Below are 26,796 nucleotides of genomic sequence, written 5' to 3' on the forward strand. Positions count from 1 at the left end.
ATTGGGAATGCACAACACACAACATGTTTCGGGCTAGGCCCTTTATCAAGTGTGCAGGAACATATAAGGTGTGGGTATTTAAACATTTTGTGACCTTTCACCTACTGTGATGCATTGTGGGTAAGTCAGAATTGGTATTAATTAAAACCATTTAAAACAATTAAGTCAATTAATATGCATAACACAAACAGTTTTTCAGTGTCCATGAAATTCGCTTGAATCCACCAATTTGTGAAGTATTCGTGTAGTGGAAATACAAAAACCTTTTAAAATTTAACACTATTTGAGACAAAAATAAAAAAAAATAAAAATAAAAGAGTCCATTTCTCCATTTCCACTTGTCGCCAGGCCAATACTCCAGTAGTCTAGCCTATACGTAAAGGAAACTGCCGTTAGGCCTATCCAGGCACAAGCTATAGAAAATGTTGTTACTCACGCATTATTGTTACATTAATAGTGGTTTAAAGACATTGTTGCTTTCCAGGTTAATAGATACTTTTTGTATAATATTGTTACTATGTCAACATTGTTATATTTACTTATAATTGCAACATGATGTAGCCAGCATGTAATTTTAGTCTCCTGTATCAAAACTCACCATTACTTGATATGGCAGGAGATCCGTAAAGACTAGCTGACTGTCAATATCTCCTGTAGAAGAAATAAGTAATTAATACTCTAAAACTTCAGATTTACAAAAAGCATACTAGATTTAGTTGTTCATTCATCCCTTTAGGATAAACACAATCCAGGCGCCTAATCCATCGTGCTTCTCTTTGCAATAACATGGTATTCCTATCGCACCCCTTTAGGTGGTTTCGGCACGACCTCCAATACCTTCCATTTTAATTGGCAGGCATTATGTTTAGCAGTGGCAAAGTGTCTAGATACTGGAGTGTCATTATAAGTGTCTGCTTTGAAATTTCTGATGTTATTTTTATGTTCCTTAATTCTAGTGTTGACAGATCGAATTGTTTTACCCACGTAAAGTATTCCGCATGGACATTTCAATACATAGACCACAAAATTAGTGGTGCAGGTGGCAAAAGGCATTAGTTTTATTTCTTTACCTGTTATTGGGTGGTTTATGTTAGCGCATTTTATAATTGAGTTGCAGCAGTTACAGCTCATACAGGGAAATGTTCCGATCTTAGGTGTGCCCTTAAATATATTGGTTTTATTATCAGGGCCTGAAGTGGGACATAATACATCAAGCAAGTTTCTACCCCTTTTGTAAGCAAAGCGTGGCGGGTTGGAAAAGATTGCTCCATACTTAGAATCAAGTTGCAGTAATGGCCAGTATTTTTTAATTACATTTTCAATATTTTTGCTCCGTCTATCTATATTTACTGATAACGGTTAATCTGTCAGTATCTCTTAATTTCTGCTTACTACTCAACAGGTCCTGGTGGGGTAATTTTTGAACTTCATTATTAACCTGGGACAATTTGCCCTTAGGGTATCCTCTTTCTAGAAACCTTTTAGTTAACTCGTTTGCTGCCTCTTTATAGGCAGTGTCAGTGGATGCTATTTTTCGCGTAATCCTACTAAACTTAATCAACAGAGTATGTGTAAATAAGTCATAAGAACTTATAGTGGTAATTGTGTATTTTCTTTAACCTTCATTATCACCTGATAAAAAATATAGTTCAATCAAAATCAGCCATTAAATATTGTAATAGAGTTTAATGTTTTGGTAACAGTGTAGGGTAACAGTTGTGTCAGTATAAGTGTAGGGATGGGGGTTAAGCTTATGCAAGTTCAGTGATGTACTCTTTTTGTCTATAGTATCTATAGCATACGGATTTTTCAAGAACAGCCAAACTTTGTGTGTTTCTGTCAAGCATGTCTGAGTTGTGTGTTGCCTGCCCGTGATGGCTATGCTACAGGGGCCATTTACAATCGTGCAATTGCTATAATTTCCAGCATTCTGTGAGTGAGTGCAATGTCCAACATATTCCTGACCTATGGGAAAACTGGTGCTACCCTGGGTAGGTGGTGGTGGTTCCTCCAAGATTCCCTGGCAACAGTAGGTACAACTGCAATTTATTCTGAACAGGAGGCAGGAAGGACTGATTTATACTGACAGTAATTATAATCTGCAACTATAAGAGTGCTCATTTTACATGTTTTAAAGGTGTAAAATATATTATTTTGGTTAGGCTTTACTGTTTTACACATTTTTTGAATCTTTTTGAATCTACAAGGACTTTTTTTCACAGTGCAGAAGTCAATTACATTTTACATAAAAGTGATGCTTATCTATGTGTTACACAAATGCTGCTGTCCTACACCTATTAGCATTTTCCATTATAATCTTAATATTGTATGTTGATAGCTGTAGACCCAAAACTCCAGGAACAAGTATTTGACTGGCTGACGCAAGCAACCTCTCCACCCCTCTAGCCACTTCTCCCAGCTGCCCAACCACTCATTGCTGCACATGACTCTTTTCCATTGTGGGGCAAAATTTTACATGTAAAAGCTGTTGGGGAGAAGGACTACCATGCAGCAGACCCCAAAGTCCCTGCTTCCTTTTCCACAGCCCACTCATGGGGTCTGCTGTAATGTAGTTGTGCCACTGCCAGGTTTCTTCTCAAGTGGTAGGTTAAAACCAACTAATGTTGCTTTGATAAATATGTATATACCTGTTTTGTTAAAAGTAAAACATTGTCTGTGGTTGATTCTACTGGAAATCCATAAAAGAGACTGAATTCCAAATTTATTGGCAAGACAGTGTTTACCATCTTCTGTCTAAGCTGATTAGCCTCAGCTGTCTCTCTCATTAATGGGGTTGTGTGGCTGCTGTCACATAGCTGCAAGTGAGGCAGTTAAACCCTGAGCCCATGGCACATGGGGCATTTTGTTGGCCAGATAAAATTACAGTGACAACAGCCAAAAATCTTTGCAGATAGAATTGCATTGCAGTTTCATGTGATTACCCAATCCTATTTACAGTGATAAGACAATATATATGCCCTCTACTTCATCTAACCTATCTTCCACAAAATTTTTTTTACTGCACCTTCTCCCCCATGCCTAGTTTAAAATCTCCTCCAACCCTCTAGCTATCTTCTCCCCAAAGCAGCTGCACCATCATCATTGTGGTGCAGCACATTCTTGGCAAAGAGCCTGTAGCCGATTGAAAAATTAGCCCAGTTCTGCAAAAATCAAAATCCCTCCTCCCTACACCAATATCTCAACCACGCATTAATCTCCCTAAGCTCCCACTGCCTTCTTAACTTGCTTGTGGCACAGGTAGTATCTCTGAGAAAATTACCTTTGAAGTCCTCGCCCTCAACTCTGCCCCCCCTTTAACTTTGTCATTGGTACCTATGTGTACCAAGACCGCTGGGTCTTCCCCAGCCCCACCCAATAATTTGTCGACTTATTCCACCACTTATTCCGTCCCTACAACAGATGACCCGATCCAGCTTTGTGATAATTGAATCCCCTATAACTAAAACCTGCCTTTCCTTCCCCCCACCACCCAAATTAGAGACACTGCCTCCCCGGGTTGTTCTGAGAATCAGCCTGCTCCATACACACCAGTTCAGAGCTGTCCTCCCTTTACACTTCACCCAAAATGGCAAATCAGTTGCTTTGGACAAGTTGTGGACCAGTCCCTCTACACTACTTCCCATTTTGACTGTCACAAACCCATGTCCCTCATTAGCCGCCACTGCCCCTTCTCCACCTCCACTAAACTGGCCCCTGCCAGTGGTTGATCTGCGAGCCACCTTTCCTCCCCCACATTTGCCACCACCCTCAGTGCTTCAAGTTCACCCCTTAGAGTCTGCAGTTCAGATTCCAAAATGAAAACCCACCTGCATCTCTCTCACATGTAAATACTGCATGGAACTGCTGCTGACATACATGTGACAAGACACACACTTGTGTGTCTTGCACTCATATTTACACTGGGTACTTACAGTCTCCCAAGTGCAATTCCTCAAAAAAGCCTTTTTAGTTTTAAAGAGATACTGACACCAGAAATGAACTCTTTTTTACATCTATCATAATATTGCCTTTGAAAACTACGTATAACTTTGCCTTAAAGTATTTGCACAATGATTTTACATGACCTGTCTGATACCCCATGTTCCTATAAGAGGGGGCTGCCATATTTGTGCAGCAGGAGTCCGTTAGCATTGGAAATTTTAACTGACAAGCTGAGATGAGACAGTCAGGTTGGCAAAACAGTCAGGTTTAGAAACTTCAACTTAACAATTACTTACAAAAACAAACCTCTCAGCAAAAAACAATCAACATGGCCTATAGGTAACTTTTAGGTGCATATTTATCAAAGGTAGAATTTCGAATTGAAAACATTTTTAAATTCGAATTCAAAAAGACAAACCGAAATGTAGTCGAAGTTTTTTTGATCAAATAAGTCCGTATCCAGCATAATTCGAATCGTACCAATCAAAGTAATAGCGCATTTGATCGAATTAGTAGTTTTTAGTGTCAGTATCACTTTAAAAGCCTTTTGGTTTTGACACAGCTAAACACAATTCACATGCAACATATAGGGGCACATTTACTTAGGAAAGGTCCCCATAGGCTTTCCTAGGTTTTTTTGATCAAAGGAATTTCGTTCGATCGATGGAATAAAATCCTTCAAATCGTTTGATCGAACGATTTTTCCTTTGATCGTTCGATTCGAAGGATTTTACTTTGACGGTCGAATATCGAGGGTTAATTAACCCTCGATATTCGACCCATAGTAAATGTGCCCCTTAAATCACATTTACAAAGCTCGAGTGAAGGATTCGAATTAAAAAAACTTCGAATTTCGAAGTGTTTTTTTGGCTACTTCGACCATCGAATGGGCTAGTTCGACCTTCGACTACGACTTCGAATCGAACGATTCGAACTAAAAATCGTTCGACTATTCGACCATTCGATAATCGAAGTACTGTCTCTTTAAGAAAAACTAAAAGCTACCGAACTCAATGTTAGCCTATGGGGAAGGTCCCCATAGGCTTGCCTGTGTTTTTTTGATCGAAGGATATTCCTTCGATCATTGCATTAAAATACTTCGAATCAAAGGATTTAATCGTTTGAACGAATAATCCTTTGATCGTTCGATCGTAGGATTAGCGCTAAATCGTTCGACTTCGATATTCGAAGTCGAACGATTTTAGTTCCTAGTCGAATATCGAGGGTTAATTAACCCTCGATATTCGACCCTTAGTAAATCTGCCCCTTGCTGTGCAGTCACAAACTTATTGAGATATCAATGATGACAACATACATTAAAACTGGGTGTATGTGTAAAATGCACCTCACTTTTATGTATTTAATAGTTAAAATCATAACACACTAAAATCTGAAAACAGCATTGATGTTTGATTACTATTTCATTAAACCAAGTTTTTGACTAACACAAAAGACTGGCTGTTATGGTTTAATAATAGCAGAAGTAAATATCAGTTTTTATATGAATATACAATACTGTATATGAATATAATAAGCATAAATAAGTGTGCTACATGTAAAAGAACAAGAAAAAAGCAGTATCTAGGCTATTTTGTGGGAATGTCCTAGTGCTTTTGATCTTGGAAAGTTCATATAGAAATGAGAGTAGAGCGGTTTAGACTTACTAGAAACACTTTCTTTGCTTGCCTTTGAAGCTGTAGCAAGAACAATTTATAGGTAGCCATATTAAAATGCTAATATTACAGCTTTACTTGTAACAATGTTCTCCCCATGGGGTGGCCTTTATGTCCACATTCAATAAATCCTTTAGAATATATGGCTGTCCCCAGTCAGCCAGTCAGAGGTCAAATCTGCCTGTGAAGTCAGGCATCATAAAACATAATGGTCTCCTACAACAGGTGCTGGCTTCACACTTGTCTTCCTGGTCATGTTTATTGTCTAAACTCCAAGTTAACACAATAACGTTCTTTAATGTTATGGGCAGAGTGTTTCTGGTTTGCTGAAAGAGATTACTTAATTAAAGCCTTTAACATGTTTCAATCCTGCCTAAAATGCCTAAATACGTCCAAGTAAAAGAACACAAATGTCCCTTAGGTATCGGTGACCAAGTTGATGAAGGCCCTTTATAAACAGTATATTATAAACAGTTAAACTGTATATTATTTTACTGATAACTCTGCAAAGAAATATCAAATGAAGAGCTGTATTGTCACTAGCCTTTAGGGTGATGGGACACAGCATGATTTGTCTCCCATGGGAAATATGTGCTTCCCACAAATGACAAACTGCAACTTCCCAAGGAAACTTTATGAACTGAGTGGTGTGGCCCCTAGTGACCAACATGCGTTATCATTTAACTCTTTTTTGTGAATGAAGATGTCTTTTATTATATAGCCTGGATTATAACATTGTGACAATCCATTTTTTACTCCCTAACAAATTGTAGCACATTATCTCGATTTACTTCAAATAAGAAAATTGCGCAAATTATCTAGCATGAGTTTCAAGGGCAGACATCTGTATACTTGTCACCAGTAGCACAGTCATTGGAATGTGTAATCCTTATTAAAATAAAATCTGTGTAAAATAGGTCTGTTTCATTTTTTTTACAATGGAAGTTTAGAAATTGAAAATAGTAGAAATGAATGGATATACAAATGGCAGTTAGGATAGCGCTTTTTGATCTGGATTGCATCGGGGAGATGTTGGATGGCAGTGAAGTGGAATAGAATGGAGGTGAGAAAGTGGAGCAGAAATCAAAAGGAAGGCAGTGGTCAGAAGGAAGGTTGGGACTAATTATTTGGACTAATGATTAATTCAGTGTGGTTACACATACTGTAGCAAAGAAATACAGGGGTATGGGACCTGGGGTTTTCCAGATAATGGATCTTTCTGTAATTTGTATCTTCACACCTTAAGTCTACTAGAAAATCATGTATACATTAGGGGGCTGATTTGTTAAACATCGATTTCTTCTGGTCAAGGATATTAGGGGGAAAACTAAATTTTTTTTGTGGAAAATGTAGAGATTTATTATACCCCACAGCTGCTAAAAATACAAATCCATAAATATACCATCTCAAACCTGTTGAGGTCATGTAGAAGTCAATGGCAGATGCCCTTTTTACAATTTGAAGATATTGTGATCTGCGCTGGGTTTAGATAATCTGAAAAATTTGTGGTTTTCCCGCAAAGACGATTTGGGCATCAAATCCGATTTGGATTTTCACCCGATTTTGTCAACTTTTCCCGATCTGACTTTTTCAAGCTGATTATTTGATACATGAGTTAAAATTGTGGAATGGAGTTTGGTCCTATTTGTTTTTATAAAATAAAATTGATTGATTTGAGTAAATTAATTTTAGTAAATGTGCCTCTAAATAAAATTGGGCAAGTTTATGTTGAAGTCAACCGGAAATATATATTCTAAATTCAAGCTATTTTAAAATGAGAGTAGAATTTTTGACTACTCAAAGCGATTTCATTGTGTGGAGCTGTTTTTAATGATTCCTAAGCAAGTTTTAAATATTACAGCTTTCTATTTCTATCACTAATAGTAATGTTGCATTACTTTTTATTAGATCTTTTTTATCACTGTATCTTCTATTATACAATATTATGCTTATATGGAAGTAGTAGCTGCTACCCGAAGCGGTCTATAAACAGCTTTTATTGTAATCTGTAAAGCGACTAGTCCAGTATGTCCCTTGTTCTAGTCAGCTACAAGTAGGAGCATTTAAACTCCCTCTGTGACATAGGCCTCACAAAAAAAAATCTCCTCCTATTCTGTGATTGTTTTTTGTGAGCATCTATTCGTGAAAAGAATGCAGGACAGAATAGAACTGAATAGAATAGAAAAGAATAGGGTGTTTTTGTGTAGCCAAATAGCTGTTACTTTCATTTGTTGTATTCTCCTCCAGTCAAAGAAGAGTTGTGTCAGAATCTACTTTACTTTGCTTAGGGTATAAATGATAAGCAGCTGTGTTCAATGGTATATGGCATATTCTACAGCATGATAGCCAGTAAAGACATTTGTACAATAAGAATTTCCGAACACATGATCAATGTGAACATTGTTTCAGTTCAAACTGTAACCCACAGCACCTTAATACCCCTCTGAATTGTGTCTGTATGTTACCCTCCCATTTAGACTGTAAGCCCTACGGGGTAGGGTCCTCTAGCCTTTTGTTTCCTTGACACTGAGCACTTAATCTGCATTGTAATTATATTTTATATTTTTGTGAATTGTATTCTAATAATGCACTTATTGTTACTTTTTATTCCAATGACCCCTTGTTTGTTACTACTAATTTATTGTTTTGTTGTACAGTGCTTTGCCCTCAATAAGCGCTTTACAAATAAAAATATACATACATACATACATACATACATACATACATACATACATACATACAGTTCAGAATAGAATTGTATTTAAAGAAAAAAATCCCAATATAAAGCCAATACGTTTATGATCTCACCAGTAGTATGTGGGGTCTGGGTGCTCATGCCCCAGACTTACAGCTCAAGTTGGAGGTATCCAACCAAAGAAGCAAATGGCAGGCACAGAAAGACTTGTAAAATAACTGAGAACTTTATTTTAGGCCATAACGTTAATACATAGCCTTACGTGTTTTGTGCCTTTAGGCACTTAATCATAGGCCTTTGGTTGAATAGAATTGTACTCAAAGAGCACTTCAAAAAGATTTTCAGAATCTGATAAACCCTCTTTTAAATAGTTGTGCCCTTGATGTTAGTGTGAATGATTCAAAGTTCAGGAGTAAGAACCAACTACAGTACTGTATAGCAAATTAAATGAAACAACACACACACATTTGCAGCTCCAAACACTGCAGGCTGAAGATTACAATCATAAAGTTGTTTCCAATAGCATCTCCCATCATGGTGGCTTGCTCACTCTTATTTGTTGTGAATTGCCTGGTTTCTGAGTGAGCAATAGCCAAAATAGATCTAGTTTTTGCAAAGCATATGGGTGTATTCCATTTACACGAGATAAATTTGTAGTAATCAAAGAAACATTTCTTATGTTTTTTTTATATCTAACCATAAGTTTCTAAGTGACTATTTTCTCTCTTTTTATGTCTAAGGTTTTAATTTTATGAGCTCATTTTATGATCTTGTTTTCCTTTCTAATTTTCCTTTTCTCAACCTGCAGTTTAAAAAGCTTGGGCAATGACCCCCTGGCAATGAGAAAGCAGGTGTATTGTAAGGTTAGTTCTATATTAAAGGGGTAATACAATTTTCCCCCTTTTCCCCTAGCTCTCCAAAAGAGGCACCCTAAACTTTATTATATATGCAAGTATATTTTACAATCAGGTTCATCCATGCTGCATCACTTGACTTTTGCTTTCTAAATTCACATTGAAGGCAAACTTCATGAGTGTGAATTTAGTTCCAGTATGTGTTTGGAGCTAGCTAAAACTTGTTTAATTACTTTGGCAATGATTGTATGCAAGAAAGAACGAACAGAGAGTAAAGTGTAAATAGAGCAGATGGGATTCTTATTGGAAGACCCTCTTGGGTAGGATTCTAATTGGAGAATCCTCTTGAGACATTAACCCTGAAGGGCTTGACATAAATGTAATGGCAGTGTTGCTTAAAGAACTTATCTCTGTGGCTGTTGGACTACAGCTCCCATCATGCTCAAATCCTTAATAATATTCTGAGAATGCTGGGAGTTGTAGCCTAGCAACATACTGATACTGGTATGAATGGTTTAACAAGGACGAAATGGAACAGCCAATGGAAGGGTAAGCTTTGAGAGGTCTATTTGGTGTGTATGAATGGTGTATGTCTCCTTTAATACTAGTAGTATAAGTAGAATTTTTTTTTTATTGTTTAGAAACAATATTTTCTATTAATTCTTCTTGCTATGGAGACTCTTTTTTAACTTTTAAATTTATACCAGTTACAAACTGTCTTTGAATTCAATCATACAACTCTGCAATTTAAGATTAACTTCCCTAAAAAATATTGTCATTTCGATGTTTATTTACTTAGCACAGTGCTTAGCATAGCAAAATTAAGTTTCTGTGTAATTAGTGTTATGCCAGTTTCTTTTCAAATTACTCTATATTAAATAAGGCTATATTATTGTCACTCTTCCCAGGGCTGGTCCTATTAAACCATTTGTAATTTTTTTTAAATCAAGAGTTCCAAAAAAAAAAAAAAAACTTTCTGACTGGGGGCTTTTACTAATTCATTCATGAAAATATCATACAGTAAATATTAAATTGTGTTCCCCTTTAATAGATTTATCATTCAATTATATGGAAGTAAAAGAGATAACTAATAGAGGAATACATAACATGCAACTTGTAAGCAGGTATGCTAATACAAATGTTCATAATGGAAGCTTTGTCTCCAACAGTGCATTGGGAAAGTTGTTTCTTCCATTACAAAAAACTTTTGGGATTTCAGACAACTTTACAAAATTGTCCTTGGTGTTCTGCCATGAAGAGGACATGTGACAGAGATTATCATCTACTGCAGGGTAATCAGTTTAAGATGGTGAAAAAGAGAAAAGGTGGTGCTAACTTCTGAAAATAGAAAGTTTGAGGTACATCATAGTGGTGCAAATTATATTATATTATATTATATTTATATTCCTTCTGCAAGGAAATTCCTGCAGAGATTGTTGTCCCATTTATTTATGTTTATTTATCTATTTATTTTGATAATATGAGATAAAGTTGAAATAAGTAAAAAATGAGTTTTGTATTCAAAGATTCCGCCTGCTTGGAAAGTTAAATCGATGGTTAGCAGTTTGTGATTGACAACATCATAGTTCTGCACAGCCTAAAAGAAATGCTTCTAAAATAAGACAATAGGGTGAGAATGTTAGAGAATGACTCCTGCATCTGCATTAGCTGTAATGATTGGAATATGATTGATAATTATATAGCCCAGCTAATGCAGTATCATTGCAATGCAATGCACAAAACTCCAAAAGTTTTTACTGTACAGTTCACCAAGTTATTGTACACATAGTATAGTCCTCAGAAACCCTGTAGATGACTGGATGTCCCCCAACCCTGCTCATATAAACTACAACAATTGCAATGCCAAAGTTAATTGTTGTAATGCATCTACATCTCATTGCATATTTGCCATGACAAATGTTCCCTCGAAGTTCTTTGAAATTAGAGGGAACATTGCCTAATATTTTAACACACATTTCTCCAGCTCCAAAGCATTTCACTTTTCCAAAGCATTTCTCATTGATAATACCTAGGCCCAAGCTTTTCTGAAGCTCCTTGCTTATTCCTTCAGCTCTAATCCTGCTGGAGCTAATCACAAACCAGGCTCTGCAGTACTTTGCAGTACTTTACATACTACCGAAGGTTGCTCTGGACAATTTCAGTTCCCATATATCTAGGAAGGGAAGTTGCTTAAATGCCACAGCTTGTTTGTAGGTCATTTGTATGTCGACATTCCTTTTTTTCTCGGATATATTTAACATAGCATTTAGCTCTTATTTTATTTTTCAAAACTTTTTTGCATGCTGGTTAATAGAACTCTTGATTACAAATGAGTTTTCAGGTCTACTGAGTCAAATATATTTTGAATGTGCTGAGTAGCAAAAGTGCACATTATTAATGCTTTTTTTGTGTCAATACCAGGCTGCATGGACAGTCAAAACAGTTAGATTTTTTTAGGGTCTTTGTTAGTTCTGAATACTAGAATAGCAGAGGATTAAGGGAGACTTAGTCACCATGGACAATTTTCACTGTTTTATAAGAATAGATCTCCCACTGTCCTCCCAGCAACGTACACATATGAGGCTGCTATATTGTGCTAAATGTTATATAATTTATATGACTTTGTATGCGAGAATTACCCTTGAAGACATGATCAACAACACTCACACCCGTAATTTTTAGTTGTACAACCACAAGGTTTTAAATCTGGCTAGAAGCAGGTCTAGGTATTTTGCATCATTACATTGCTTTATTTTTTGTACTTTATGCAGTGCTGGAATTGGAGATGGATGCCCATGGATGCCATCATTCCACTTAATTTCTTTAAAACAATATCCCCTCAGGGGGTTGCAAAAGTTTTGAATCCTAGAGCATAAATAAAAGGAGAGAAAAGATAAAATGAGAGAAAAGATTGCTGGGAGAGAAGTAGGGAAGTGCTATACACAAAGATGGTGGAGCTATCATAGAAGGTTATAGAGAACAGGAGAAAAGGTGAAAATAGGGAGGAAAAAAGAAGAAAGAGATGAAGGTATTGAGCAGTAACAGATTGAGGAATGGTGAGAGAATGAAATATTTTAAATAATTTGGAGTAATATGGAATTTGCACACACACGTACACATAGACAGGTTGCTGTGTTTTCAGAAGCTGAATTGGCAGACCAGAAAAGTCATATGACAATTTTCATTTTGAGGTCCCTACAGGCCACATAGATAGACATTTGCATACTGTCCATGAAACTGTTCGTTAGAGGAAAACAGCAAAATGGAGATAGCAAAATGGCTTTGTTTAAAATTTGGCAAAACCACTTTGTGTTAATGTGAAAACAAAAGATAATATAAGTACAGTTTGATTTTTTCAAAATCATGTAAACCCGTACTGCAGCTTTAAATATTGTCCCATTCATTTTTATAAACAACACTGTTTAAAATAACAACCATTTAACTAACAATAGGGGAATAAGTACAAATGCGTTAAGCCTTATTTACTTATTGAAAAATGTACTTTCATTTTCATTCCTCCATTGAACTTATTGGATGTTTTTGGTTTACTGCACTGATGAACACATTGTATATGATTGTATTACTGAAAATGCTTGTCGTGATCACTGTGACTAGAGGCAGCCTACAGCACCAGGCCCAAAATACCACTAAAAAGGAAATTTCACATTTTAACAGTCAAGCTTCTATACATATTATTTTATATCTTTCAGTTTGGGGGATTTGCATTGTTCAACATTTTAAGGAAATCAGACAATTTATTCTGTTAATTCTGTAAGACTGGCATATTTAGAAACAACATTATACACTATATTGTTAATGCTTGTGGAGGCTCAGAAGAATTTCCCGGAATACGTGGGTATTCAGTAAATGCAACAGGTTGTCTGCAGTGTAAATTAATATCAATCAATAAGTAATCTAGCAAAGGAAGGAAATGAATCTGAAGTCACATTTCATGTCAGTATCATTTGTACATCATTACTTTGTGATTATGATGTGTTGAGTTTGGCTACATGCCCATTCATCCGGTTTTTATTAACTATAACAACAACCCTGTACTGCCTCTGTAACAGCAGCAGTGGGCAGCATGCCAATAAGTTTAGTGCCTGTTTTCCATATGGGAAAAAGCTGGATTTGCAGCAAAGATCAAGTCACACATTGTGTACCCATTTTAATGCTGTGCAGAAAATGGACATGGAAAGCCTAAACAATTATTGGCCAGTTCTGGGGCATACTTTCTTCTAATGAACCACATCAATTCTTTTTGAAAATGTTATTAATTGTAGGTCTCAAATGTCCATTCTTCATGGTCAGTGCTGACACTTGACCAGTTGTATCTTTGGAATACATGCATTTCTTAGGAACCATGCCCAAGCTCAAGTAAGACCAGAGCAGAGAGACAAGTCATGACTTCCTCTATTTCTTTGTTTTAAAAATTGTTCAGTAGCTGCTGCAGACACAGTATTGATAATTGAGCGCCCAGCAATGGAGGTATTTGTAGCATTTCCAAAGGCTCATATTATACTATATTTTTTTCAAGTTTGGTGTTTGCACGTCTTTTAACAACACAAAACTCTATAAAACCAGAGCAACGATTGGAATGGGATTGCCATGCCAATCTCTCTTTGGTAATTAGCAATATATATTTGCTGACTTCACATTGGTGACTTACAGAAAATGTAATAATAAGCACAGAGTTTACCTAGGTCTAGTAACAAATAGCAACCAATTCAATTTGTTTTGTTTTAATATACTTTCTGTGGGCTCATATTGGATTTTTCAAGCATAATCACAAAGGAGACACCTTGAAATCACAAGTGTTTGGATAATTACATATGATTAAAAGTCCCACCCCTATAATTCATAAAAAGACTCCATCTTGGAGTCTTTATATGAATACCAAGATGATCTTTTGAAATTTAGAAGGGTTCTAAAACTGGTACAATGCAAAACTCTACTTGAGGTAGCCACAAAGAACAGCCAAGTTGGCTGTGGAATACATACTCTTTTTGAAAATGCGTCTTCATCCAGAACTCTCTATATCACCAGTGCAGCAATTTGGCTGGAAATCTTTTTCTTCCTCAGGGAGACTCCCTGTTCCCCTGTTGCAGCACTATGAAGCATATTCATAGAAAATGGATGGCTCGTGGAACTGTAGCCCTTTGCTGTGATTAGTATTTATTAGAAATGTATTACTATATGTTTCCAGCTTCACTTTAGAAAAGGGTTTCAACCAACCATATTGGCCAGGGATAGCCTATTCTGAGTGATATATGCTGATACATTCAGATTAAACTGAAATTGTTCTGAATAGTTTATATGGCTCCCATAAACTGGTGTGTTGGTAAAATATTATGCATCTGCACAACAAAACTCCCCTTGTATAGTGTATGATATGCATTTGTATTTTCTCCATTTGCTTCTATATGTATGAAATCTTTGGGTGTTATTTACCGTTAAGGTCATGCAAATTTCCCTGCAGTCAGTCTCTCAAAAAGTCCCATTCGTTAATTGCATCAAAATGTGCTCTTTGCACTTCCGCATAATTGCTCTTGTTGCCACTTCCATCCACCTAAATCCTGTTCCAGCTCTAACATTGCTGCGCATATTGATGCAGGGGAACTGTGAAGCTACCACCACCCAAAACAGGCAGTAACTCCAGGATTCCCACAGTGATCTGTGTGAATTGGCGCAACCCACTTGAATTTAAAGAATCTCATGCAGATTGCATTTTGTCTGCAAGTGACAGAAGTTATGTCTTAAGGTCATAGGAAACTTTGAGTGGAACTGCATCTGATTCATGTTGAAATGCAAACGCAGTCATGTTCATTTAGATGCATAACCCCTTGTGATTACAATTACACAGGAACTCTGGTGGGAAAACACTGCATTGGGGGAAAAATAATGAAACCTTTCTCTTGAAATTGCACTTTTCTCACTGCACTTGCAGTTGTAAATGACCCTTTTGTCTTTTGTTTCTTCCAGACCGTTAGCCAGCGCCGGATTTCACTGAGGTGCGCCCCTAGGCCGTGCGGTCCGACCAGGCGGCCGCGCGGTCCTAGCGCCCACCTCACCTCACTTTCCCAGCGCGCCGGCGAAAAAACGCCGGCGCAGCTGCTGTAAATGAATGGGGACGCACGCGTCCCCATAATGCGGCTGGGCGGCATGCCGCCCCTATTTTTTTGCCGCCCTAGGCCCGGGCCTATGCGGCCTTGCCGCAAATCCGGGCCTGCCGTTAGCTTAGTAAAAGGAACGAGAACAAGGGAGCACTCACTGTTCCGGATGCCTCCAACCTGTGCTGTAATGAGTAGAATGTTCCTCGTAGCGTAAAATCCAAATGAAAATCCCCAAGACGGAGCACTCGTGGGGCTAAAATCACTAATTTATTAGTCAAACATATTTAAAATCATGGAGCACACAAACTTTACACGCTTAACGTGTTTCGTGGACCAAACCACTTCCTCATAAGCATGATTAGCTCAAGTACACCCGAACATTTAAAAGGCTCATGAAACACACCTCCTAAAAACATTAACCCTATACAGCATTTTGTCACTTAGGGGTATATACACAGTAAGGTTTGGGTTATTCAATTATATCTATATTCAATATTGGAAGACATAAATACATTATAAATGTGAATAAATGAATGTATTTATGTCTTCCAATATTGAATATAGATATAATATAATATAATAAATGCGTCAAGCGTGTAAAGCGTTTGGCAGATACTTCAGTTAAAGGGGTAGTTAACTTTTAGTATGTTCGAATGGCTAATTCTAAGCACTTTTCTATTGACCTTCATCTTTTACTTTTATAAATTTTGAATTATTTCTGTCTCTTTTCAGCTTTCAAATGTCACTGACCCAATCTAAAAAACAAATGCTCTGTAAGGCTACACATTTATTGTTATTGATACTTTTTCTTAGTAATCTTTCTATTCTCCTATTCATATTAAAGTCTTTTATTCAAATCAATGCCTGGTTGCTAGGGTAATTTGGACCCTAAATTGCTCTAAAACCTCAAATAATAAAAAACAAAATAATATTGCAAATTGTCTCATAATATCACTCTCTACATCATGCTAAAAGCTACTTTAAAAACCCCTTTAACTTTGCTTAATTTGTAGATGATCCTGCTTTGCTCTATGGAGCGTGTACTTACTGCTGAGCTCCACTCAGATATATTTTCCTACCTACTTGTCTAAAGTCAGCATCCCAGTGTCTTTAGATTTTCCATATAGCAATCCATTAAGCAATACAATGTAATCCAACCAATGTAATCCTGATCTGTTAGGGTACAAGGACTTTCCACACCAAGGAGGATCCTTATACTGATTTGTTGTGCATGTTTTGTATGCTTTATGCCTTGATCTTTCAAATACTGCTTTGCTTTAATATATTGCATTGCACTGAAATATAAATATCTTCATCCCCTATTATGCGGATTAAATTTTGTTGAGAATACAAAATGGCCCACCATAATATAATCATAAAAGTATTTGCAATATTGCGTGCAGATTGCTCAGATTTCCATGTAACAAAGCTGAACCTATTCAGGCGCCACTGAGTCCAAATAGAATGTATAGCTTTGTAATTTATGCTCTATGGAACGTTGCTCAGAATAATGCATCTAAACAATGCATTGATAATGCCATCAGCATTCAGCTTGGCAGCTATCCAAGACTTTGTAGATTACCTACAAATGCGGATGTGTTTTATAAATGAAAGTCATTTTCCTAGAGACCTGAAACATTTATATTTCTTAATGCTGCCCCTCATACCGAGGTCATTTGTTATCAGGAATGCACAGCACATTATTGCTATTAATGGAGCCATCAGAAGTACTATTCATTTTTTTTTCATTGCTCCAGCCTATTCTAACCATTTCTAACAGTGCATTACTTATTATTTTCCTGTGGAATAATACTTTACTCCAGTCTAAAAGAATTATGAGTCCTGTTAATAAAGAGGAAGTACTAGGTCAGTTTGACATTTTTAATGCTGGGGGGCAAGTCCATTTACAGTTGCTATATTGGCACATAAATACAGCATTGGCGGATGTGATGTTTATCTGGCAGTATACTGATTGATTATGGATTTTGAAGAAAGGGAGATGCAGTGTCAGACTGGTCTACCAGAATACTGGGGGAAATACTGTTGGGTACCACTCACCAGCAAGCCTATTGGATGCCTTAGTTAGCTCCACCAACAGGAGCAAAGTTCAATGTGAAAGAGAAGTATGCCAGCCTTATCTGCAAGGACCCCAGCAGGTTACAAACACTATACTGTCCGTGTTTCTTGGTGTCTCCAGTAGTTGTTCTTCTCTTGAATGATGCTCCTGCAATGACAGAATATAGAATCTTTGTGCATCTGCAGGAAATGAGTGTTCAGGGGTTAACAATAGGAAGGAATACTACTGAGTGTAGGTTGCAAAAAAGGGAAGTAGTGATTCTACTACCTTACTTTGCGATGGTTGTTGCATACAGAACGTTTTAAAAACCAAGGGGTTAACTGGCTGCAAGTGGGAGTCTTAACTGGGCTGGGGAGAGAATTAACCCCTTCAAAGCTTGAATATTGTTATTGCAATGTTAATATCATACTGGATGTTTATATAGAAGTGCTACATTGGCCAATTCCCAGGCATAGCTCCCCCAACTTTGTCATTGACTGTCATTGCTCAGGCATAAATCCATTGCCCCAGGTTTTAGTAAATGTGCCAACACAGCATGTAAGTCTAAGCCTGTTCAGGAAGAAACTTAGGGGCGTATTTATTAACACTGGAGACAAACATCACTGGTGGTGTTGCCCATAGCAAAAAGGCTTTCAACAGTCACCTACAAGTTAGAAAACAAAAGCAAAGATACGTTTTGTTGCTATGGGCAACATCACTAATGACGTCTGCAATGTTAATAAATAAGCCAAATAGGTTGGTATGTAAATATAAACACACTCATAAGCATATCATGCAACCAGATTGATCAATGCTCTAACAATTCGTCAGCTAGGGAGATGATCAAGGGGATGGTTATATGGTGGCCATAGTGAGGGGCCCTTGGTGAGAATTTCCCCAGTGGGCCCCAGGTACTTCAGTTTGAGACTGGTCCCATAGCATTTCTGTCTGATCCTTCGGTCCTTCATTCTACATTTATTTATAAAGCATAAGCATTATCCATATAAAAAAGGTTACATCATTTAGAAACAAATTGATACATTAGGTTAGGAGTTCATTTAAACAGACATTATACAAATTCATGAATTTTGAAAACAATACATAGATACATTGCTTTTCTTGCTGAAAGAAGCAACGTTACTCTTGGCTTATAGCTGTGTAGTTAAAATGCTATTGCTCTGTAAAAGCCAAACAAGTATTCTACCATTTGACAGGAAAACTGACTGACATTTTGTTTTCAACTCAGTGTGGCGAGCAGAACACCGAAAGCTCTTGTAAAAAATAATGAAATATGGCAAACAATGAAATATTACTTAGTAGTATTATTATTAATAATTATAAATCAGCACCAATAGAAGGGTGTATACATCACACATACAAATGACATACAAATACTGACTGATTCAGGTTGTGCTGTTAGTTGTATTTATTTTGCTCAACACGTCCTGTCACTTTCTCCCACCCTTTTCTTTCTTCTCTTCAGAAGGGAAAGCTGCAATAAACCTGACATGCCGGGGAGCGAAATAGAGATCAGAGCTGCAGGGTGCTGCTAAAAGAGAAAAATCTAGCAAAACCAAAAGAAAAATGAAAAGGTATTTCTTTTGTTGGGACTACTTAATAAGTGTAGGTATGAATAAATACATTAATAAACAGTGCTCTGTTTATAATAATTCCTTGATAAATATTTATGGAAAATAAAGGAAAAACCATACTTAGCGTTTACATTTTTCTATTTAATTGCCTCATTAAAGACTCATGGCAAGGAAAGGTTGCAAGCAATTTTTGAGAATTATTTATGCTTTATCAAGACACTGAACACAAAAGGTCTCTACTAGAGATATATTTGGCAGTATGATTTATTACTCTTTTTACCTGTTCCACAAAGCCAGATGATTATTTGTTTAGCAGTGGGAGCCCAAGAAATTTTACGATATGCCAGAAAAACATTCTGTGTAGCCCTCAAGCAGACTGGGCAGGCATAAAAACCCATTGAGGGTTCCTGCACTGCAATAGGCCTCCTCCTCACAGTACTGAGCTAGCTTTATATGAAACCAGCTTTATTATGAATAAAATAAATATAAACGATGCTTTCTGCGAACTTGGGCTCTGTTGTTATATATATACAGATGAGGCAGAATTGCTCCATCTGAGACACACTGTTTTCAACATATATGTCATGTCCCCCAGATACATCATTAAAGTCTGTTGCATCTGTAGCATCTTGTCTTATTACTTTGGATACTTTGAGTAATGTCATTGCACTTGTACACGCAAATTATGTCAATCTTGTCTTCGTATATTTGTATAATTTTTATAAATTTGTCTCGTTGCATGAAAAAAAAAGAAAGAAAAAAAGTCTAAAAAACAAAAAGCACCCAGAAAAACTTTTCTTCTCCTACACCATATTGCAGGGGTCCCCAACCTTAATCACCCATGAGCCACATTCAAATGTAAAAAGAGTTGGGGAGCAACACAAGCATGAAAAAGTCCACTGGGTGCCAAATAACGGCTGTGATTGGCTATTTGGTAGCCCCTAAATGGACTGGCAGCCTACAGAAGGCTCTACTTGGCACTATACTTAGTTTTTATTCAATTAAAACTTGCTTCCAAGCTTGGAATTTAAAAATAAGCACCTGCTTTGAGGACCCTGAGAGCAACATCCAAGGGGTTGGAGAGCAACATGTTGCTCACGAGCTACTGGTTGGGGATCACTGCCATATTGGTACAACCCGAAGAATACCAAAGAGCCGGAAGTTGGTGTGCATGAGCTCTGCTGCGCTTACTCTGCACCGATACGTGAGTACTGTGTTAGGGGCAATCAACTATGCTGAGGGGGGGTGGACTATCTAGGTTAGTAGGTAGGGGCTTTTCTTATTGGGGGTTTAGTTCTCCTTTAAGATACCTCACCTCCTAGTCACATGGAATCTTTAAAGACGTCCGGGATTATTTGGAATTATACCCAAATAAATGGAGAGTTTTTTGGTATGGTAAACTATATATATTTGTTTCATAAATAACTTACTAATGCAGATAAAGCAGCAATTTAATTAATTAAATTAGTTTCATAAGTTCCTTAGTGAATATGTTCTCTTAACAAAACCTGTACTGCCAAAATGCTAACTTGTTAGGGCTCATTTACTAACTGCAGGGAAAGATACAAAGTGCAAAAAAGTTTGTATCCTACAATTCTGGGGGGCAGGGATCTTCCCCAATAAATACAGTGTTGTATAAAATCTAAATGTTACAATACAAGGCTGATTAGCAATTAATTCAGCTTCGCAACCAGAGCAATTTACATCAGAATGTGTCTCGTAGCATCTGCAACTATTACATACAAAATTCATTTTTATGGTTAATGTTTTGTGATGATCCCTAAGCAGAACTTCAACAGCTGCCCTGAACACACTGAGCATGTGCAGTGTCACCGACACTCACAAAATCCAAGATGGTGACCCCCTTTGATAACTTTGAAGGCCTGGAACATTACTGTTATATAGGTGCTTAACCATTAGGCTGGTGCACAAGGCCCAGTATATAAATTATGGCATTTATATCCTTGTTTGTTTTTAGGGTTTAGTTTTAAGGGGCAACAGCAAGTGCAGGTTGCAAAGGAGCCCAATACTTCCTCTGCCCTATGGCAAGCATTAAGGGCAGGGCTTCCTTGCATACCTAGTGCTGCCAGCTGATTTGTAATCTGGTATAAAGAGCAAAATACATTGAAGACCCTGACACATTATCTTGGAGGATTAACTCTAATGCATCTGTAATGTAAATGATCTTTTCTTTTCAATACAGGTTTTTAATTATAGTTACTCATTTCTGTTGATTGCAAAACTATAACTTTGAACAGGGCTACAAATTTTGAGAAGTAGCATGTATCCCTATTATCCCCTCAGCTCCAGTTACCTCTGGAAGATAATTAGTAGGTTAGCAGATCATGTTCCTTTTATTACATACTTAAGAATGGCATTATCACCTTGTTAGCGGAACGACAGGACTCCTGGACAGTTTTGTTTTTTCAGTTATGCAGTATTTCATGAATGTTAAAAAGAATTTTGAAATACTGAAACCTGTACATGAATTCTGTACATGCATAAAAATGCTGTATATGAAGAATATTACTTGCATATTACTTAGATATTTGTATCTTATACGGCTAAACGGAATATTATCTAGTTTGAATATATCCGGTACTGAATAAACATTCTCTAAATTCTCTAAAAAGCTTCTGAAGTACAAGTATGGAATCTGTAATCTGGGAACCCAGAATCCAGAAAGCTCCACAATACAGGAAAGCCATCACCCATAGACTACATTTCTAATCAAATAATTCACATTTTTTAACATTGATTTCCTTTTTTCTGAAGTAATAAACCAGTACCTTGTACTTGGTAACTTAGCTTTATGAATCCATATTTTTTTCCTGTTGGGTTTATCTAAATGATTTCTTGTAGACAAAGTATAGTGATCTAAATTGAGGAAAGGTCCCTTATCCAGAGAACCCAATGTCCTGAACCTTCTGGATGACAGGTTCTCTATTTGAAATATTGGACTATATAATTCAGGTGACTGCCCATACTAAATCCTGGCATTTGCATTTTAAAACTTGGGTATTCATTTGTAAAGGGACACATTTGCATTGTTTGCTAGAGAAAGAAGTTTGACTCTATCTATGGCTTTACATGCAGCTGCCGCAAATCGCACATGACTGAATTAGCTTGTGCTTTATGCTTGGTCTGTGATAGGGAAGAAGTCAGTTCCCTGTCTGTGCTAATTATACCATGTGCATTGTGGTAGCAAACAGCACAAAGCAAAACTTTGGAGGAAATTAATAACAGTTGTAAATGAAAAAAAAACATTTGCATAAATAAAAACAAAATTGAGTATTTCACAGTGTAATATTCTTCATAAGACAATTACATTGAAAGTTTTAATTGCCCATAACACACCAATGCTTAAAGGGGGTGGAACACCTTTAAGTTAACTTTGCTCTGTAAGGTTACACATTTATTGTTATTGCTACTTTTTAATATTCATCTTTCTATCCAGGCCCTCTCCTATTCATAACCCAGTCTCTCATTCAAATATTTGCAAGGTTGCTAGGATACATTGGGCCCTAGCAACTAGGGAGGATGGGGATCAGAGTGTGCCGGGCCCCTCTGAAGGTTTTTTTGAACTAGAAGTGCATGATATTATATTGTACATATATAATATACTCTTCCTTATGTCACATCTATCAGAAAGCATATGCATGTTGTATTCACAATAAAGTATGCAGCCTCATTAATTTAAGCTTTAATTACTGCTACACACAGCATCAGCAAGGCAAATATTTTAAGTCGCCAGTGTCCAACCAAAAAAAGTGACATGTTACCATTGGCCTGAATACAAGACAGCTACTCTAGGGCAGGGCTAAATGGCATTTGTTGTTTACATGGTTTCAGCTCAAGTTATTCTGTAATATTAGCACATGACCACAATGCATTCTTTATTGTCTCCGACTACGCTTTGTTGCAACCTTGCCAATATGTATATAAGATAGAAAGAATCCATGCTGTTGCATTTCAATCAACAGCCACATATTGTATTTCGTACAATAACTCATTTTATGTTCCAGTTCAAAGATTAAAAAAGCAACAGATATTTTAGAGGAAATATTTTCACAACGTGTTGGAAGAAGTCAACTAAACCCACTGTGTTATTTTTAAAAATAAGAATCAATGGTCTAGCTGTCTGAAAGGGGTCCATACTGCATTGGAAGCCTCTGCATTTCACTTACTATACACTTACTATAGGAATCCAGTCAATGGCAAGCAATCTAGCAAATGTGGTACAGGTATGGGACCTATTAATTATATCTTAGTTGGGATCAAGTACAAGGCACTGTATTATTATTACAGAGAAATAGGAAGTCATTTTTAAAAATTTGGATTATTTTATTATAATGGAATCTATGGGAGATGGCCTTTCTGTAATTCTGAACTTTCTAGATAGCTGGTTTCCACGATAATGGATGCCATACCTGTATAGAATTTTCAGTCCATAAGACAAGTCAGGCCAGTCAAATACAAACATAAATCCAGAGTGTAAGATAAAACAAGACTTAAAGGTTGCTGGGGAACTGGATGTTGGGCTTAACTCCAGCCATCTAACATAAGAGCATATTGGCCCTTTAATTTGATCACAGATTTTGTTTTTCAAAGACTTTTTGTTTTGTTCTTGGAGTACTCAAGGTCCCAGGTTTGATCAAGTACTGTATCTAAGATATATTTTATTGAAGAGTTCCTTTGGTCCTATGTTTTATTCACTGTGATTCATGAAGAAACATATTCCATACAACTTACAAATAGAAGTCTACAATTTGTAAAGCATTATAAAGATGATTACAGAAGTGTCTGATCTCCCATAGCTGTGTTGAAATGATCCAAATCTGTGTTTGATCATGAGTATGTTTGGAATATCATTAGTAGGTATGCTTTAGTCTTTGTAAAAATAAAGCACTCCTGTTTACATTTCTCATTCTGTTAAAGTCAATATCAAATATCAGTCATGGACTTGGAACTTTGTACTCATAGTCTGGTGTCTAGAAACACAATCTTTCACATAGTATGCTGGTGTTGCAAGAATTTGTCTCTGGCATATAATAGCCACATTAACCGAAGTTTCACTTTACAGAGGTCAACAAAATCAATTCATTAATTGCTGATTACAACCCAGAGCAGCGTGCTTAGCAGCTGGCAGGACGATACTGAGATTTGCTGTTTTAACGTCTATGGGAAGATTTAATAATGGCCGGTTAATTTTTACCGGGTAAAAAAAACCTGATCATTTCAGATTTTATCATTTATTTTCTGCACTGAAATGATTGGCAGAAAATAATTGTCCAAATTCTTAATCCCTGCATCTGGCAGGACGATACTGAGATTTGCTGTTTTAACGTCTATGGGCAGATTTAATAATGGCCGGCAGTGTCTGACTGGGACACCAGGGGCCCACCAAAGGACCCTAGACCAGGGGCCCACTCTCAGTACTATTATAATTCCTCTCCTCACTCAACCTCTATTCTAGTAGTCTCTATTGTTTACATCCTATAATTTATTATTCCATCCATTTAGCCTCTTTGTTCTAAAATAAATAGTGCCAAACAGGCCAAATGTTTAGCAGCACAAGGGCCCACAGACACCTGGGCCCACCGGGAGTTTTACCGGGTAAAAAAAACCTGATAATTTCAGATTTTATCATTTATTTTCTGCACTGAAATGATTGCCAGAAAATAATTGTCCAAATTCTTAATCCCTGCATTGGGGAATAACAGGTCAAATGGGTCAGCACTGTTTCTAAATTGTCCTGAATACAAACACCCCTTTGAAAATGATTGTTTGACTGCTCAAAGCAGACAAAGATTTGGATAAATTGACAAATGTATTTGCTCTGATACAGGGCCGGACTGGGAGTAAAAAGCAGCCCTGGCAAAAAAAATCAAAGCAGCCCACAAAGAAATGCATGCTGGTCTTTTATTTACACACAAGCATATTTTATAGATAGATATATACATATATATATATATATATTTATATTATAAGTAAACAAATACAAAAGGAGTACATTTTAGTTTCTGGGCTTGCACTAAAGGAGAACTAATAATGCATCCTATAAGATACATACCAATGGGCATTTAAATTTATGTTTGCTTATCATTTACAGTAGGGGGTACATTATCCATTATAATACATGAGTGATACTCAGAGTTCCCTGTATAACTCAGCCTGCAGCCTTGTGCCTTTATATGGTCACAGAACAACCCCTCAGTGACTTCTAATATCCTAATCATTTACAGTAGGGGGTACATTATCCCTTATAATACATGAGTGATACTCAGAGTTCCCTGTATAACTCAGCCTGCAGCCTTGTGCCTTTATATGGTCACAGAACAACCCCTCAGTGACTTCTAATATCCTTATCATTTACAGTAGGGGGTACATTATCCCTTATAATACATGAGTGATACTCAGAGTTCCCTGTATAACTCAGCCTGCAGCCTTGTGCCTTTATATGGTCAGAGAACAACCCCTCAGTGACTTCTAATATCCTTATCATTTACAGTAGGGGGTACATTATCCCTTATAATACATGAGTAATACTCAGAGTTCCCTGTATAACTCAGCCTGCAGCCTTGTGCCTTTATATGGTCACAGAACAACCCCTCAGTGACTTCTAATATCCTAATCATTTACAGTAGGGGGTACATTATCCCTTATAATACATGAGTGATACTCAGAGTTCCCTGTATAACTCAGCCTGCAGCCTTGTGCCTTTATATGGTCACAGAACAACCCCTCAGTGACTTCTAATATCCTTATCATTTACAGTAGGGGGTACATTATCCCTTATAATACATGAGTGATACTCAGAGTTCCCTGTATAACTCAGCCTGCAGCAGTTCTAGAGTTGCCAACTGACATACAGTACCACAGGGACTCCAGTGCATGTCTCTGCTTCTCTCCTGCTAACTGTTGCTGTAACCCTGCCTTTGTACTGTATCTCTCTCTTCCTTGTTCCATTAGCCCCCAACATTTCATGGAACATAGTGGCTACCAACTATTTCATACTATGACAGCCCCCTGTCACAAGAAATACAGAAAGAAAAGGAAAGAGGATGGATCCTTTCTGCTTTATTTTTTTTTCAAATTCTCACTCATAACCCTTCACCATTTAGCTTTTCTTTATTCCAGCTTTCTCTCCTTTCATTCTTTATTCTGCATCCCCATGTTCACTCCTATAAATTTTGCCCCTTTATTTTTTATTAAATCAGCCTCTCCTCCTTTTACTCCTATTTTTTTTTTTCAATTGTTTTGTTTGCACATTGCAAAACAAAAAAATGGATAATTGCATTTTACTGTGGCAGTGAGCATTACATTCACGGCTTCAGGTTCAGCACAGGCAGACCAGCAGTCAGCAGAAACAATATTATCCACACCTGTCCACAGCCTCAGTAACTACTGGGCAGACGTGGACCTGCTGGCTGCTGCTCTACAATAGTGTGTGTGCTGCAGCCTGTCTATACTTACTGAGCTGATGCGGGCGGAACAGAGAGGGGACTGAGAGGCCCTGTGCGTCCAGTTTACACTCGTGCACGGCAGCGGCAGCAGAGAGGAGTGGGAGGGGCGGAGCCATAGTGGGAGCTAGTACGGAGGAGCTGGGTCCTAGAGCCCACTCAGGAGCGGCCCAATTAAACAAAATATAATGCGGCCCCTCGGGCATTTGCAGTTACATTGTCAGTCCGGGCCTGCTCTGATACATGTGTAATGTAATTTACATATTAACTGTCAGTAGCAGTTTACTCTATAACTGAAGATCCAGCAAATGCATCCTTTCACTTATACAAACTCAGAACCACTGCATTAAGGATCTATTATTACTAAAACACTTCTTTCAGAGGATTGCATTAATTAACATCATTATT

The 26,796-nt window shown here is 37.2% G+C and overlaps 1 long non-coding RNA gene across 1 annotated transcript; it reads right to left on the reverse strand.

Moving 5' to 3' along the window:
* Positions 1–86: 86 nt before the first annotated feature.
* LOC121395560 lies at positions 87–26,489 on the reverse strand. Its single transcript, XR_005962550.1, has 4 exons — positions 26,402–26,489; positions 17,336–17,501; positions 599–651; positions 87–370 (listed from the first exon to the last, which is right to left on the reverse strand). It is a non-coding gene; the product is annotated as an uncharacterized LOC121395560 (long non-coding RNA).
* Between the last annotated feature and the right edge of the window lie 307 nt (positions 26,490–26,796).

The sequence above is a fragment of the Xenopus laevis genome, chromosome 7L (assembly GCF_017654675.1).
Source record: "Xenopus laevis strain J_2021 chromosome 7L, Xenopus_laevis_v10.1, whole genome shotgun sequence".
Taxonomy (NCBI): domain Eukaryota; kingdom Metazoa; phylum Chordata; class Amphibia; order Anura; family Pipidae; genus Xenopus; species Xenopus laevis.